Source organism: Ischnura elegans, chromosome 9, assembly GCF_921293095.1.
Source record: "Ischnura elegans chromosome 9, ioIscEleg1.1, whole genome shotgun sequence".
NCBI lineage: Eukaryota > Metazoa > Arthropoda > Insecta > Odonata > Coenagrionidae > Ischnura > Ischnura elegans.
The window spans coordinates 110,918,083-110,936,494 of record NC_060254.1 but is presented as its reverse complement, the minus strand read 5'-3'; the positions used below and the strand labels follow the sequence as shown (position 1 = coordinate 110,936,494).

The 18,412-nt window shown below is 38.8% G+C and overlaps 1 non-coding gene across 1 annotated transcript; it reads right to left on the bottom strand.

The window, feature by feature from the left end:
- Positions 1–1,259: 1,259 nt before the first annotated feature.
- Trnav-gac lies at positions 1,260–1,332 on the bottom strand. Its single transcript has one exon. It is a non-coding gene; the product is annotated as a tRNA-Val (tRNA).
- Positions 1,333–18,412: the final 17,080 nt, after the last annotated feature.

Below are 18,412 nucleotides of genomic sequence, written 5' to 3'. Positions count from 1 at the left end.
GTATCATATTTTGCCATTTGCATTGATTTTCGGCTTAGTTATTGCATTAGTCAGCTAGTGACAGTTATGAATCTTCTTCTGATGAATATTAATGAATTTTCTGATGAAGGCTAGGATGGAATTTGGAGCACTAACTGGTTATAGATACATTGGTACATTGCATTATAATATGGTTTTTCCTAACAGGAATGTTGCTATTTGTTTTTCATTTTTACCCAAATGAAATTAATTTACCGGTTAAAATCAAGAAACACTAAAGCAGTACTCTAAAAGATCAATTTCATGGGGTATCTCTGCTCAAGCTCATGGTTTAGAACTGGAACTGTATGTTTTAATTATATTGGGCCAAAGTTAACTTGAATTGGGGTAAATTTTTGAAAAAAAAAACAAATCCTAGATGTTACAACAAGTTCAGTAACAGCCTAGATTTAAGGTAAATTATTTTTCAATAAATTTAATTACTTGTACTTTATTTAATTACGCTCATTGTTTATTAATTTTAAAATTATAAATAAGTTGGTATGTTTCCAAGATATCATGAAAAGCTGGGCGATTGTTACCCCAGTTAACGGTACTCCAGGAAATCTTCAGACTCGAAAGTGGTCAAGTGATGAGTGATCCAGGCTACATGCGTTTGTAACAGAATGCGAGGTCACAGAGGAGGGGAAAGGTTGTTGGAATGTGAAGAAGGGAAAGGTTTTATTGCGTGCGTGGTGCCTACATTCCGGGGGCGCGCAATCTGGGGAACACGACGTCCTCGACGAGAAAAAGATTCAGCCGCATGTCAAAGAGAGACTTTCGTCCACCGCTCACTTATCCGCCAAGTGGAGAGGGATACAGATATGAGGGATTCTGGCTCACAATTCCCTCACCCATGCCTTTGGGAACATTACCACGAAATTTCAAGACAATGAGTCTAGATAAAGTTTTGAGTTGACTTTGCATTAATAATTTCAAAAAAAATAATTATTCCGTTAAAATTTGATTACAAATTACTGATTAAAATTTCTTACCCAACAGAGTTTGATAGGCTGCAAGTAATTAAAAATATTCTAAGTTGTATAACCATTGATTAGTTACTGTCATTATTCAAAATATTTTCTTGTCACTCTAGCGTTATGAAAATCATTCTTGATTTATTAAAAAACACCATTTCGTGATTTTTAACAATTACTTTTTAGAAATAACTAGGGGTTAGGGAAAAGTAAAACGATATATTTAAATACACCAACGGATGTAGTTTCCCGTGAAAAAATATTTGACTTAGCCGGGATTCGAACCCGGATCTCCCGATTGTCGGTCAGGAGTGTTGACCAGTTACACTATCAAGCCATTTTCTCAGACCGAACTTCGTGATAACCCATCGCATCCCCAGGTTCCCTCTGAGAAAATGGCTTGGTAATGAAACTGGCCAACACACCTGACCGGCAATCGGGACATCCGGGTTCGAATCCCGGCTAAGTCAAATATTTTTCATAGGGAAATTCATCCTCTGGTGTAACTTTGCACCCGTGCGCGTTCAAAATCACTTGTTCCTGCAGTGCTTTGATGTATTCTTACATTAAAAATCATTTGGGATAAAATGCACAGAAAACTTAATAATCCTCGTCTACATGTATGCACCACCGCACAAGCCGTTTAAATAAGTGTGTGGCTGGGGGTGATAGGACACAAGCTGCCTTAAAATGAAATACTCCAACCAAGTTCCATTAAGCATTAATTAAAGTGCTCGAAGGAAAAACGAACTCCAATACCTATCCATTTGACAAAATATCTCTCTTAATTTATCTCTTCTATCCGACCTGGAAATATAGTGGGGTTCTAATGTATTGTTCTCTGTGTCTCTCTATTCTCAATTGTTCAAACAATCTAAGTCTTGCGCGCAGCCTCCGAGTCTCCAGCGGCTCCCGGCCCTATTCGTTTACCTAACCCTTTCTATTTTCCCGTGTCAGTTATCTCTAAGGTATGAGTGAGTAAACCGTGGGCCAAAATAAAAAACAACTATCCGCCACTGTACGGGTTAATGATCCGGCCGCAGGTGAAAGGGTTGCAGAGATCTCGACGATGTGCAACTTACTTCGCCAAGCACGAGAGCTGAGAACCACGCGAAGAGGAGATAAATGGTGCCTCAGAGCAGTGGTGGCTTGCCCATAAGGACTCTCGGACGCCACCCCTCCCAAAGATTTGAAAAAATGAAAACAAATTAAAAACCCATTCAATTGTAATTATACATCTATGAACAAAGGTGTTTTTTCAATCGCATACATCGAAAACGCAGGAAAAACACGCAAAAATAGCGCGAAAAGTTCGCATTTGTAGCCGCGGGGCGCTGGCAAGAACGTCCCAATCCATCACCATGCAGTTATAAGTACAGTAGTAGTGGTGGAGGCTGCTGGTGCTATGACGCGTCTAAGCTTGAGCCTTATCGAAGTCTTGGGACGCCGTCCGAGCATGCGCAGAACGATGTATCTAGTGAGTTGATATCGCGGTTAGCGGTTGTTGACCACGGGCCTACTGTTACTATCGGTATCGGGAGGACAGTCATGGTAAGGATTTAAAAGGAGCAAATACATGGTGGATAATCCCTCAAGATGTGAACATTTTTATATGTTACATGGATTAATGTAAAGACACCAAGGTATATATGGGACATAATGAGGATGTGATATGGAAACTCCGTTTTGTTTTTATGGAAAATGCGGGCTGATTTTACACCCCTGACATCCAAAAGTCCAATTTCATCCATTTTCTCAGGGAAAGCTATAACTAAGACTTTTGACAACCCTCATTCTTGAATATAAGAAAACTATCGACGTTCACTGTGACCAACACTGTAACTGACAGTTATCTAACCTCATCTTCACCAACGTTGGCTAAAAAATACGAAAGAGAGAAGGAAATGTTTAGTAAAAGCTAACACGAGAATGTATTTTCTTCGACACTTTCAAAAATTTTAAAGTCGAGGCTGGAATTTTAAAGATAGAAAATTTGATTCAAATAAAACGAATGCAATTCAACCAATTGATCAGCTAACTGCGGTCCTCATGCCAAATAATTATTCGCACTTCTTTTTTCGAAAAAAAAAAGAAATACAATAGCTGTATTTAAGAAAAATATTATTTAAACACGAGTTAAAATATTTAAAACATAAAATCAGAAAAAGAACAGGTGCCAAGGAGGACCAAGTCGTGGACACTTAGGACAAGGTATTGATCCACCGGAGAAGAAAAACCGTTCGGACTTAATGAAACACTGTGGAAAAATATAGATGGATATGGAGTGTCTTACTGCCGGCCCCGGACGGTGGGTAATAACGTCCTCGCCTGCCAAACGAGAGGTCGCGGGTTCGAGCCCCGCCTGGGTCGGTTTTCCGCGGTCCAGGGCATGGTTGTTAGTGTACGTTTAATTGTCACATTTGTTGAATACCCCGGTATAAAATGGCCAATAAGAGCTGTATCCGGTGGTTTGAGAATAAAAAAAAAAATAATAAGAAATCCAGCCCTGAGAACGATATATGATACCGGGAGAAGCATAATCTGATGTTATGAAATATGCAGGTGTGAAATTTACCAAGCTGGCGACGCAAGATAAAACGCACGAGTGAGTGAAGTTCTTCCCAACGAGAGGGATTGAATAGCGTCCGCGATGACGCAGGCTTTGCTGGAAGAGCAGAGGCACATAAAGCATGAAGAGTGAATGCACGGAATCAGTGACATAAAAATTTCTGCAAAACGCCAACGAAAGAGAAATTATTGAAAAGAGGAGAATACTGGTGACTAAAAATATTTTTAATCCGCGTGACGAAAAGATAGACTTGTGAAAAATCCTCGAAGCTGCACGGAGAAAAATAGATGTGTCAGGTTATTTTATGGAAGTATCGAATATATTAATCGTCATTTTATTTATAAAATCTCAGCAGCATGGAGCTCAACGTTTAAAATGTTTTGCTTAGCTCGGCTTGAATTTCATAAGTCGCAAACAATTCCAACTATGGCTCTCTAAAAGAAACGAAAATCATTTTTATGAAAGCAAAATCCCCCATGAACTAGATTCACACAAGCCAACCTTATACCGCGTGGGGGTATTACAAATATCGCACTGTCGTCTCATTTCAATAGGAAAATTGTAGAACACAGTTGTAGAATTTATTTTTCATCGATGAGAATGCCATTCTACTTCAGCTGAATGGCACATGTTTATTCAAGCGAAGCACATGGGGTGCAAAAGCGCTAGATATTTTTTTGTGCTCACGAGGCAATAGAAAATATCTTTCTAGGAAAAAACGCTCAGGATAATACTTGGCGAAGCCGACACAAAACGCTGAGTACAGAGACGGTGCCTTGGTTTGGACAATAAGTATCACTGAAACTAATAAACTTAATTATATCTCAATTTCTATCAAGAATACTAGCCAATACAAAGCAGGAAAAATATATACCTATTTACTGCAATACAGAATACATGATGATGTACGATTTACGCGCAATATATTAAGTTATTTGGTCTGTACACTAAGTTTAGCTAGTACATTAAGTTCAGCTTCAGCTCGATATATTCTATTTTGTTATCACAGGGCCAGTTAGAAGATATTTTCGTGTCTCTAGAAGATTTTTCTTCCGTTAGAACACATAAAAAAGTCTGGGAAAAACAACCTCCGGTAAAAAATGTTTTTGAAAAGGATTAAAGGTAATCAAACTTACAGCTTACCGTAGTTCATCGCAGAGACCAAGTATCCCCCGATGCAGGTAAGTTATACCTAAAAAAGAGGACAAAACTGCATAAATTAATTGTGCCTGTTACCATGTAAACTGATAAACACAACCATACACTCGATCAATGCCAAGATTGACCAGCCAAATGAAAAATAGGGAAACAAGTTTCTCTTCATCGCGGAGCCATAAACAAATAACCGCAGCCTTTTGAGTAAATCAGGCCATGAAATGTGATGGCCTGTCATGAACGAACAGTATTCCCTGACTTTTCCAAACCAATTCCTAAAGAGGACGTCACAAAATATATAAAGCGGTTAAATTGATCAGAAATGCACAGAATATTTAAATGCCGTTGATTGTGTATGGATAAAGTAATAAAAGGGGGGAAAATGTAAATGATTCACTATTACCATAAAACATGGATTTTTTTAGATTCATTGTTTATTTTTTCTGATATACTACGCCTTTCCACTTATAAAAAAAAATCTCTGTCAGCTTTTCCAAATGAGCGTCACTCTGATGGTATACACCCATTCATAAATACCCAACACTCATGTCGATTAGCCGACCAAAAGCATTAGAAAAAAAACAAACTTCAACGTTTGATCACCTCAGAATTAACTTGTACTCAAAATTGTGTCAAACGAAGTTATCTAAAAGCCCATTTCCCGTGTATTCCTACTCAAGCAAACGAGCTGTGAACGGAGTCAGGGGTGACCGCATTCCATCAATTACGCTCCGTAGAGTCAGATGAAATTACGCCCACGCCCGGAAAACACGGGGTCGCGACATATATTTTGAGGGAAAAAACCGTCGCTGGTAAAGAATGCAGTTGAAATAAAAAAACTCGAGGGGTAAAAATCCCGAAAAATATTGCTGCCCCCCAAAAAAAAAGATTCCCACAGAATATAACAGCATAAAAATGTTCATCTCCCACAAAACATGCTCAAATACCACTCGACTCGGGACCGCACAACAGAGGATGTTCGTCTCGAAATAACAGCAATAACATTGGAAGAAAAATGAGAACCGATGCGCGTCCAACAAACAAAATAAACACTTCCCGCGAAGTGAGGTTCTAAAACGAGCTTGGAAGGCAAGCATTATCGAGGAAAAAAAGAAATACTTTCACGCATATTTTGTGTTACACCGCAGGATAATATTCATTATGGCCCCTTCTGTGAAGAACAATCAAACGTTTTTGTCACACGGAATTCGAATTTCAATTCAAATTTCGCATTCAATTTTGAACACTCGACGGTCCAAAAAATTTAAATGCGTAAGGATGTTTTTGGACGAGAGAGAGGCGTGGGAATTTGGTCTTCGATGCCCCCCGTATGAATATTCATCGCAGAATACAATTGCTTTAAACGCTCTCTACAAAGTGGACGACCTTATGGCGAACACAAGAGCGAGCGACTCCTTTCTAAACACACACCAGACCAAGAAGAAGAGAAATACTGACCGTGTGTTTCGAATCATCACGCTTGCCCAGGAGGCCAAAAAAGAGAGATATACAATGGAAACTATTTGATCGGCAAGCGGAATTCGCGTACCTCACGGAAACATAGGTGAGTGTAAATCAGTGTCTAATTTTCGATCAATTTTTCAATTCTGGCTTTGAAAGCGGCACGGAAATAACTCTTACAAACCCAAAAGCCTGCATGATTAAGATTTACACTTGATTACCGATTAACGATAACTGGATTTAATTTAGAAATTCGTAATGGGATATCAAATGAAATCAAATGATCTTTGGAATTGTAAGGAGTAATAAAAATGGGTGTGCCAGGTTATTTTAGTGAGGCACATTATATTAAAACATCATCAATTTGTTAATGAAATCTCAGAAATAGTGAGATCGACGGTTTCATGGCTTGCTTAACTCAGTGTCTAATTTTCGAACAATTCTAATTCAGGCTTTGAAAGGGGCACATAAATAATTATTACAAACGCAAAAGCTTGCATGATCTAGATTCACACTTGATTATCGATTAACGATATCTGGATTCAATTTGGAAATCCGGAATGGGGTATCAAATAAAAGATCGATTCTCTGGATACCCAAAAATTAAGAGCAATTTTTTCAGCAAAGGCCAATCATTATTTATTTTAAATACTTCGATGCATCGCGGTGGGAATGTGACCCCAAGCAATGAAGACCTAAATCGTTTAAAAAATTAAGATTACCTAATTTTCTCTCAAATATACAAGAGAATAGCATAGAGGAAGCAATATGTTTAAGTTCTCACAACGACGGCGTATCAAGCACTCGGGAGTAACACGCTCCTTAGTAGCAGTAATGGATGTTCCAATTAGAGTGAAAATAGATCGACTCGGGAAATAATATAGACGAAGAAGAATATAATATTATTTATATCAGATCACGTTAATTATGCTGTGACAGCAAAGAATCGCCTTAAATGATATTGAGATCCATTGAATTCTACACCTTGTAATAATTTATTTATAATTGCTGCCGATATTTCCGCGCAGTAGCTGTAAATTTATCCTCGAATCAGACATCGTACGGTTGATATATCCTTAGTTAAGATTGCGGCGCAATGCGAATACTTTTCATTATCCTATTCCAAACGCTGCTTATTCATTTCCTCAAATTCAAAATGAATTCATTACATCCACTAGCATACACATTATATCGCAATATTTGCTTAGAAATCTCTGCAGTTTTTCATTTTGAAATAAATAAAAAATTCATCGTGTGCAGAAGGTCTCGATATAAACTACCATCTCTGAATTTATGATATTGGAAGCTATTAGGCCGTTGAATGTTTTCTGCCTTTCTATTTCACGGCATTATTTTGGAAATCGAAAGCATTTGCATTTAGCTACTTTAATTTTAACAAACAGTCACACTTATTTCTGTATTCACATGTATCCTAAACACAGATATAAATTCACTTAACAAAACTATTTCTCTCATTCACGTCGGCAACGCAACCCTTTATTTCAAAGGAGTATGATTCACAATTGCAGTTATGAGTAAGGCTTATTATCGAGGTAAACAACGTTGAAAATTCTATAATTTCGGGAGAATATTTTTTTTCGTTCATAGAGTTCGGCTTCATGGTGATGCGTTAATTCGCCAAAAATAAAGAAAATATTGTAAACGAGAACAAAGAATAAAATTTAATGGTGAGATGAATATTGTACCTGCAACTCAAGCCTCGAAGTATTAGGGTCCTGAAAATAATTATGTTTACTTGTATAATTACTCTTTTTAAAACCAGAGTCCTCTGGATGGCAGTTCTCTACACTACTCCCTCATAGGGTCGTTTGTAGTGTATTATCAACAATCCAGAAGACTCTGTTTAAAACTATCATAATCATGCGTCCCAGCAATAATTTATACCTAAGGAGTCTATACTCGTAATAGTTCGTTCAAATATTGACGCACATTAAAAAGCTAGTTGCAATAAAAGTTAGGAATGGCTTGGCACGCTTATTGTGACAGAGTAATTACTTATTATGAGAAAAATGGGCCCCCAAGGGAAATTAATCGCACCAATAAAAGGATAAATATGATAAATTAACTGAACTAAAATGGATTCATATCATTTTGATTCTTAATGTTGTCTTGCTGAATAGGGTCAATCATCCTGCGACGTGAGCACGACTCCAGTGGAAATATAAGAACTTTGAAGTAAGTTTGCAACGATGAATATTAAATTGATTTTTTTGGAACGCGTTGGTAAGTTTTGCCTTTTGATTAATGTGTATATTTTGTTTTTGTGTGAAATATTTATGACCTTGTGGTGTGCATGTGGTGGTTCTCTTGCATGCTGATGATTGATCACCCCCTGCCAAACACCCAAGTGGTGGCTCGCTCGCTATAGTGTTGGTGAATATTAGGTCCGAAAATCGCGCTAATGCACTTGTAGACTAACACACCTACGCTGGAGAGTTACCTATGAATATCTTGAGGAAGTTTCAAACGAAAAAAGTTCGGTCTAAGGGGAATAAAGTGCGGTGGTTGACATTTCTATGCCGCCTAAGCGAGGGAGTTTAATGTTTTTGGTTCGATTTTTACTATAAGATAATCTCACATGGCTCAAATACACTCCCTCATGATTACATCGCACTAAAGGAAATATTTCAATATGTTTTCATTAGTAGGTAGTGGCTGGATTGAATCAGAATTCTATGCCAAGCCAAGCCAAGCGGAGTTTTCTTTTATACCTTTCTTCAAGCACCCAGCCAATCAGCTGTCTTCTTGAGGTTTCCGGAACGGGGTTGGTTTATATACTATAGATGAGTTGTTTTGGTGAAAAGTTTCAGTCCGGGCATTGAAGGATTAGGTAGGGAAAGGAATATGGGAATGGGAAATGGCTGATTTAGGGTATCTATGCGTGGATTTGGCAGGAAGGTCATAGTCCCACAGATTCTCAATTAGCTTATTTTTAGTTTTTTTAAAGGATTTTTGGAATGTCGTCAGAGCAGATTTGAGTGAGAGCAATATTGGGCAAATGCGTAAGTCTTTTCGAATTTGACGGTTGCTTACGAACCAAGGTGCGCCAACTATTTTTCGGATTAGTTTATTTTCGCATGATTGTATTTTCTTTAGGTGGCAAGCACTAGCATGCAACCAGTCGGGCGAAGCATACGTCAGCAGCGGCTTAATAGTGGAGGAATAGAGCAATAATTTTGTTTTTAAAGCTAACGGCGATGATGATTTTAGTAAAGGGAATAGCGCGGCGTGGATTCCAACGGATTTTTCAGTCTGCGTTCTAATATGGCTAGCCCATGTAAGACGCTTGTCAAGAATTACGCCGAGATATTTTGCAGTTTGACTCTTGGGAATTCTTGTGGCGTCGTAGAACAGCTGTGGTCCTTCTCCGGCTTTAGGTCGGCGAGAGAATACGACGTGGGTGCATTTGCTGGCGTTAACGCTAAGTTTCCATTCGTCTGCCCATTCTTGGTATTCATCTAGATGTTCTTGCAGCGTCTCGGCGGTCCGGTAGGGATCTGAACCCTGGGCCAAGATGGTGGTGTCATCAGCGTATTGATAGAGGTTGGTTTGAGGAAAGGTTGGGGTATCATTGACGTAAAGGTTAAATAAGGTTGGGGAGAGAATGGCGCCTTGCGGCACGCCGGAGGAAATTGGGTGGAAAAAGGAATCAGAGGAATTAACTTTAACGTAAAAGGAACGGTCGCAGGTAAAGGATTGAAGGAGTTTGCATAGGTAGGAGGGAATTTCAAGGTTGATCAGCTTTTCAATCAGGCCCAGGGTCCAGACGCGATCAAAGGCGGCTTCCAAATCCAAGAAAACACAATGAGAGATGTGTTTACAGTTGAAGCCAGCGACGATGTCTTCGACGAGACGAAGAATCTGATGTGTGGTGGAGGTTTTCTCTCGGAAGCCGGTCTGCTCCGGCCGGATGACGTCATTCTCTTGCAGGAACTTTCGGAGACGATGGTGAATGATTGCCTCGAATAGTTTGGACAACGTGCTAAGCAGACTGATTGGTCGATAGGAAGTCGGATCGGAAAGTGGTTTATTAGGTTTCGGAAGCATTATGATTTTCGCTAATTTCCAAGCGGTAGGAAAATATGACATTTTAAGTAAACTATTGAATAAGCGAGTAAGAATTGGGAGCATGTTGGACGGCAAGTTATGCAAAAGACGATTAGAAATGCCATCAGGGCCGGGCGCGGATTTCTTTTTCAACCTTTTCAGAATGGAGCTGATTTCCTCCGGAGAAGTGAAGTCAGGTGCGGATGCGGGACAGTGAAGCAGGCTCCGCCAAGATGTCTGGCAATCTTCTTCCTTCTCTGATGGTAGCGTGTTCTTGAATCTTGATTCGAGAATGGCTGCGAAAATGTTGGCTTTTTCATCATCAGTTGTGGCTCGGCCGGAAGGAGTGCTTAGGGCAGGTATCTGGCGGCGCGGTTTTCGCAGGGCCTTCGCTATTGGCCAGATTGTGCCATCTTCATGGCGTAGTGATTTTATTTTTCTATCCCAATTTTCGCTACGATGCAATTTAATTTCGCGCTGTACACGATTGCGAAGGGCGTTGAAAATTCGGCGATCTTCTTGCAGGCGGGAATGTTGCCAGAGCTTGCGGGCTTGATTGCGTCTACGGATTAAATGAAGAATTGCTGCCGGCAGGGCTTCGGGGAGGGATTTTTCTGGGATTTCGTATGCTGCATCGTTCGCGGCGTCTTGAATGAGAATGGTGAGTTGTTCAATGAAGTCGTCAGCATCTTTCCGGGTTGCAATTGGCCGCGACTGAAGAGTGTGGCAATTGTCGCCAAGCAATCGCGAGAATTTATTATAATTAATCCCGCGCTTACTGAGGGGTTTCTGGTTTGGGAGGCAATTAATCGTGAAATGAATCGGCAGATGATCGGATGAATGATAATCTATAGTAGAAGAATGGCCGGCCGGAGGAATATTAAGGGAAAGGGCAATGTCCAGAATGTCGTTGGTTCCGTTAAGTACAAAATGGGACGGAGATTCAGGAGCAATTATCTCAAGGTTGCGTCGTCGCTGCAGCGCGAGGAGCATGTTGCCGGCTCTGTTGTTTGATACGCAGCCCCAGCTGATGTTCTTTGCGTTTAGATCGCCGGCGACGATGGCCCGGGCTCTCAAAAGAGAGTTGAGCGCGGCGAAGTCTTCCTTCTTGGCGGGTTTGGGCGGCCGGTAGGCTGACCAGACATGGATGTCGCCTAACGATGTCCTGATTTTGGCGCCGACTGCTTCAACGTTGGATTTGCATTGAAAAGGCAGCTGGGAAGACGGTATATTCGATTTAATTAGCAGCAAAACGCCGCCGCCTTGTGCGACGGCGCGATCCAATCTGTATTGCGTGAATCCGGGAAAGTAGATTTTTTTCGAAGGATTAAGCCATGTTTCTTGAATGCATGCCGCGTCGATAAAATGAAGTTGAAGAAGGTGACGGAGTTCTTCTTGCTTTCCTAGAATGCCGTGTATGTTCCAATGTAATATCTTTAGTTTATTGGCAGGTCGATTAGCCATCGCTGAGCAATGAGAGACCTAATTGAATGACTTCATTAATTATTATTTCAGTTTTTGGCTGTGCTGATGGGGCAAGAAGTTTCTTAATAAGTCCGGAAAGCCAGGTGGTAAGTTTTTGTTTCATTTCGGAAGTTAAGAAGGAGGTGATAAACGAAGGCAAATTGAATTCAGAAGTATCAGAATTCTATGAGCTTTAGAATTCTCATTCCAGAGCCCTTTTACAAACGAAAAAAAGTGTGAGGGCGTTTCCTACATCACGTACCCAACCACTCGTGATGAAAACGATCGTAATTGTTCAGAACTGTGTCAAGTAATCCCTCCAGGAAGAGTTTATTATAAATATTGTCACTCGGAGAGATATTTCACCACGTATATCGGTGTGGTTTTAGGGTTGGACCTCATTTTATTCATATCGGCTCATCAACTGATTAATATTTTATGCATCAAGTTTAAATTGCAGCGGTTGATTAGCCTAATTTATGGATTCTAGCTAATAAGGCATTGCAATATTAATTTTCGAACGACGCGTTTAAGTGTTACATCACAATTTTCCAGATTTTTGGTTATGCAACAGCAAAATGCGTCTTGCGAAAATATCGCACATTCACTGCAACTTCTAATTTTACTTATGTAAGGAACTCCCACCAAATTTTGCCACATATCATACAAATTTATTGCTACTAAAATATTATTGCAATCCCGAAATTAAAATGCTCAATGTCTATTAAATGACAAAATAAGAGTTGGTATTCAAACTAATATTTTTACTCACGTTTCGGTGGATAACCTACACTTACGTTGAAAATGACACAAAGTGTTGAAACCATGGTAGGTCGTTAAGTGTTGAATTAAATATCATGGAAATTACCATTTGCGTTTTTATCATGGATGTATCAATATTCCACAAAATCAAGCCTGAAAAGATTTTAACAATCGTATGCTTTATAGAATCGATAAAATACGATTTCCGGTAATAAGGAATGGAATGAATTAAAAATTTTGGATGAAAGTATTATATCTAAAGCACTTATATTATTTAAAATGAAATAATATTTATTTAAGCAAGGGCATTTCATATAACATACGTCGTTGAATTAGTAAAGTAGTTCGATGACTCGCATTAATTTTTCTGTGCTTAGCGCGAGTATAAGAGCAGACCTGTTTAATTGTGATGGAAAATATGGTTTATGCCTTTTGTAATCTTCGAAAAACCGAGAGAGGGATTCATTTATCAACAGCGACCTTTAAATTCAATCATGTAAAGAGGTAAGATAAGTAAGTTTTTTCACAATCAAAAGTTAGCAAAAAAAATTGTGTTGGCATTTGGAGCCTATCAGATGTTCTTCAGTAGATCAGAGAAAGGAAAGAATAAGGCATGAAAATGTAATGATGACGTTTGACGAGAAGTACCAGTGAAGACTTAGTAAACGCTGAACGTGACCACTGATGTGATGTTGATTGTCGAACCTTCAGGATACTCTATATCCCTGGAAATTGCTAATTCCAACCATTTATAATTGGCCAAGTTGGTTCGCTATTTAGCGATTATGAGGAAAATTTGGCTTTCGGGCTATCACAGAAAATTTGTGACAGAAAAATTGCTACACGGATGTTCACGAAATTTTCTGTCGGTAATAATTCTTCCGGCTTGATGAAAAACGAAGGGTTGAAATTGAAGAGATAATTTGTATTTTCAGCAGGTGTACTGTAGTCGCCAAAAAGGAATAAAAAAGAAGAAAGAAAATGGTCGTCTTGGTAGAGCGTATTGCCGAGGCGTGATATTGATCTTTTTAGTTTATTTTGAGTAAAAGGAACTAAATAAACATTGATGAAAAATTTCTCGGGATTCCCACCGGGTGTGGTATTGGGTTAATTCTCCCAACGTTTCAATGGCTGAGTCTGCCATCGTCTTCAGGGGTTTACTCTTAATGGTACTTTTTACGGTACTTATTTATTTATTCATATCCTTGGTTGCCGTTATTGTTGTGTGCGGATGTAGCGATTAATTATGGCATTCCAGGCACTGCTCAGTTGGAAGCCTTTATCTTTGTTTAAGCTCTTCTCCTCAAGGCTAATAGCAATTGCCTCCTTTACAACTCTATCGCAAGAGTTATTAGAGCGGCACAAAACCTTTGTATTTTTGAAGTCCATCCTATGACCGAGGTCCAAATTTATCGCTCGTTTTATTAATTTATTATCCGCGTTTTATTAATCGAGACACCTTTCTTATACGTTATAGTACGAGGAAAGACAGACATATAGAATCTCCCTGTTTTGTAATCCACTTCCTTCGTTTCCTCACACCGTAGTACGACAGTGAAGGTAGTGTATTATTCACGTCGTCCGAGAAAAAATCTTCTCCGAATTTGAGAAGTAAATTTAGCCTAGAATTTTCTAACGATCCTGTGAAGAATCCTATTCTAAATTGTACGACATATTGGAAACCCTGCACTCATTATCGTGAGACCTAATCACGAATCTAGTCGCACTGCGCTGTACTGAATTAAATTCAGCTATCAGTCCTACCTCATAAGGGTTCCACACGCTAGCAGAATGCTCAAAGTGAGGCCATACTGGACAACTATCTTATCTCTTTCACCTTTTAATAGCATTTATATTTGATGAGGCTTCCTTCATTGCCATAAAACACTAAATTTTGCAGACACGGTGACATGGAAAGCCATTCATCAAACTTTGCGGAACCAATTGGAGGAAGAGGGTGACTTTGAGAATGAATGAATTGAGGAAAGGAACACTCGACCACACAGCGATAAAATTCATTCCGGAATTAAAAGCCCTTTCGGTTTATTCGGCTCCTCTCCACCAATGAGGAGAGAAGAGAGTTTTCGTGGGATGGTGAAAAAAAAAGATTTAAAGAGGTGTTTTTTTTTTCTAGGGAAAAGAGAGTTTGTCCTCATCCATTGTCTTCTACTTTGCTCCAATCCTTCCCCACCCACGCAATACCATTCAAAGACTTAAGAAAAGGGATCCTCATTCCCCCTCTGTCCTACCTTCTTCCTTTCGTTTTCTTCAACTTTTCACCCTCAATTCCTTCTCAACCACTCTCTCCGATTCATCGATGATTAGGAAACTGGAGCCGGAGAGAACAATGAAAATTAACGACATTTGCGTTGCCTCGGTTTCAATAATTTCAAATGTATCGTACCCCCATTGACTTCTTCCTGGTTACTTCGGATTTTAAAACTTTATTTTTGGGCAATTTGCACATATCCAACAAGGTCAAAATGGTCTCCTTGATGTACTTTGGAAATATCCCGTTCACGCAACATTGATCGTTTGATATGTGTCCACGCGTGCGTCGACCTAAAACGCATATCCTTACGCGCGTCGCCCTTGGCTCCTATCCTTTTCATGAATATCGTAAATTAAATAACGCCGTAACAGCCCGAATTCGCTCACTGACATTGAGCTTCACTTTCTAGCTCCGATATGTCCCGATGAGGGCAGAAAAGTTCTAAATTTATATAGAACTTAAATTTTTTTCTTCTTATCTTGACCTTCTTTAATTAATGGCTAAATAGTTCTTGGAGTATAGGTCCAACGTATATGATGCAAAAAAGTTGTAGCCAACGTTTCAGTTTATTTTAAACTATCATCAGGACTATGAATGAATACATGAGAACAATATAAAATACAATATACAATATTTTTACTTAAATAAATGTTACGATAGTTTTCTACAATAATATAATTTAATAAATATATATATACAAAAGAACAGAATACACAAATAATGTTGACACGCCTTAGCTTTGCACATATTTATTGATATTACGTTACTAAGCCATTACTAAGCAAGTTACTATTAATTTTGATTAATTAAATAAAAATAAATTTTGCTAAGGTTTTCAATGCCTGTTTTTTTATTAATTTATTTTTTTCTCATGTTTTCATTCACAGCCCTGATGATCGTTTAAAATAGACTGAAACGTTGTCTACAACTTTTTTGCATCATATGCGTTTGACCTACACTCCAAGAACTATTTAACTTTAAAAATTACGTGACAACGCGCGTAACGCACGTGAAGATCATTGGGTTATAACCGAAGAACATCGTAATGGAGCACGTAATCATTTCGTTTTTCTTTGACACCGCTCTCCCAAAGAAGCTGCATAACAAAACATAATACTTTGATATACCTTTGGCACGTAGGTACTAAATGCATTGTGGGAAAGACACCACGTGACCCCTCTATCCTCTAAACATTATTTCCACCATTACTACCAAGTGCAGGCTATTACTGCGGGGCAAAAAACTATTCGCAAGCGAGATTGAAGGTAAAAAAAACATACTGTCAAAACTTTATTTGCATTTTAATCAATTGACATCCCACTTATTTTTAATTTCATCCGAATTAAATGGCATTCCCTTAATGTCATACGACAAAATGATCATTAAAATTATATTTCATATTGTTGCAAATAAGAATACAATTTTCAGGGTATGTCCAAAACTTACGAAACATACTGCCAATGAAAGACGCAATCATTGCTCAAACACGACATGATTTCATGCACTACACGTCCTAAGGCATTCTGTTTCGGCTGGAGGATCATCATCGCCTTGACCGTCTCCTTTTTTTTAGTTCACCTTACCTTTCTTAAGTTTCGTAGCTTTTGTAATACAAACGAGGTACTTCACAAATGTGAACTTTCAAATGTCCTCCAGAATATTGGCAGAGTTTCAAACGATTCATTGAATCGCCCAATGTGAACTTAATTACACAACGAAACAGAAAGCGTTACACATGAGTTTAACGAATTATTCTGGGAGTAATTATAAATTCGAAGGCTGCACATTAGGCTTGAACTATTTGGAATAAGTATGTTACGGAGCGATACGGGAAATATCACATTAGAGCACCGCTAAATTTTCAGGTCCGACGGAAACGATCAATTAAGAAAGATATTTTTCCGAACGGATTCCGAAATTCGTTTTCCCCGAACAATGGAGGCCTTTAATGAAAGCTAGGCGGATCTTCTCGGAGCATTTACTTTTTATTTTTCAACAGCTGGTATCCCTCGCCTAATGAGGCGGCTAAGGGTGTGTTATGCAGATGTAATATACCTGGTATTAACAAAAATGACGGAACTCTACAAAAATCTTTTTTTCGACGCGTTTAAAGGAGGTTAAACAGGTCTCGAGAGAGCGCAATTTGTTTTCATCGCTATGCTTTAGAGGCAGCAGCGCGCAGTTTACAAACCGTCGGAAGGGCAAGCGTTAGGCCACGAGGTGTATAAGGTGCCTTGGCAGCATATTTATCGACGTTGGGATGATGTACAGTCACCACGTGCGGAAAATGGCGGGGAAACATCTGCTGAGAGGATTAAGCGTTGCCGTGGCTACGAGCCCAGATTAGCCCCCGCGGCCTCAAACCGGATCCAGGCTCCGCTGGAAGGCCAAACAGAGACGGTTCGTTCGATTCCCTCTCAGCCCACCACCGGAGTCATAAATGCCGGAGCACTTGAGCGAAGTGATGGCTTAGCATGCTCCCCACGGCTTGCGTGGATTAGTGTGGACACAAGATTGAAGAAGAATATTGACAGAGTAATTAGAGATAAAAAAATATCACAGGCACGGGACTAGCCGACAGAAAAGCAAACTTAAATAATGAAGATGTCTCCATGTTCCTGGGCTTCACCGCGTGGATTTTTCTTTATGACGACAGTTTCTCCGGTATTCCAACCGGCGTCTTCAGGTCGATGTCAGGTCGGTGAAGCCCAGGAACATGGAGACATCATCTAGACAACGCCGCGAAAAACTACGCATCAACTTAAATAATGAAGGTATGGCATTGCTTATATAGGTTAAATGAGTCGTATGACAAATGTTCATTAAGGATAACTAACTAGAAAATATAAAAGAATATCGGTGCGATGAATACTTAAAATTGAAACATGATTTGTTAAAATTTGTGAAATGAATTTCACTCGGAGATATAATAACACTACTATCAATATTTTTCTAATGAAAAAATAATTCATTCAAAATTTATAAACATATTTGGAAGTTAGGTGGCATATTAGGCTAAGATCACGTTTTTATGTGAATTGCTCAAATTATGTAAGGATATTTCATTATATAAAAGAATATTTCAAACATTTTTGAATAGAATAAAAATTGACTCCAGCGAAAAAGGAAGGTAGAAAAAATCTTGCCCTGAGCCATCCATATTTTGATAATCCAAGAAAAGTTGTACAGAAGTATCCTCTTTCATTAAGTGATAGAGTTTTCTAATTATAATTTAGGCCCCTCAAGAAAAAGGTTCCTTTGAAAAGCGTGAGGCACACATTGGACTACACGTCAGTCATTCAAATCATTATTAAATTGGATAAAGTCCCATGTAAACCAATACCACTGTTACCAAGGAAATATATGGTTATTGACATTGACTTGCACTAATAATGGGGCCAAAAATTTTTCTGTAACTGCGCTTACGTTGAAATAAACCAATGAAAATTTAAGAACCATTATTGTCACGCTTAAGTGAAAGTATCAATGCTATTCTTCAAATGTAAATCATTTAAATGAGTAACATTGAAAATCTATAGATATTCACATGTAATAATGATTTTCCCATACCTATGTATAAAAAGTGTATTATTATAAAAGATGTTGACGATACTGCGTGTTTGTACTTACTCATAAACCATATCCTTCAAGCAAAGAGACATAGGT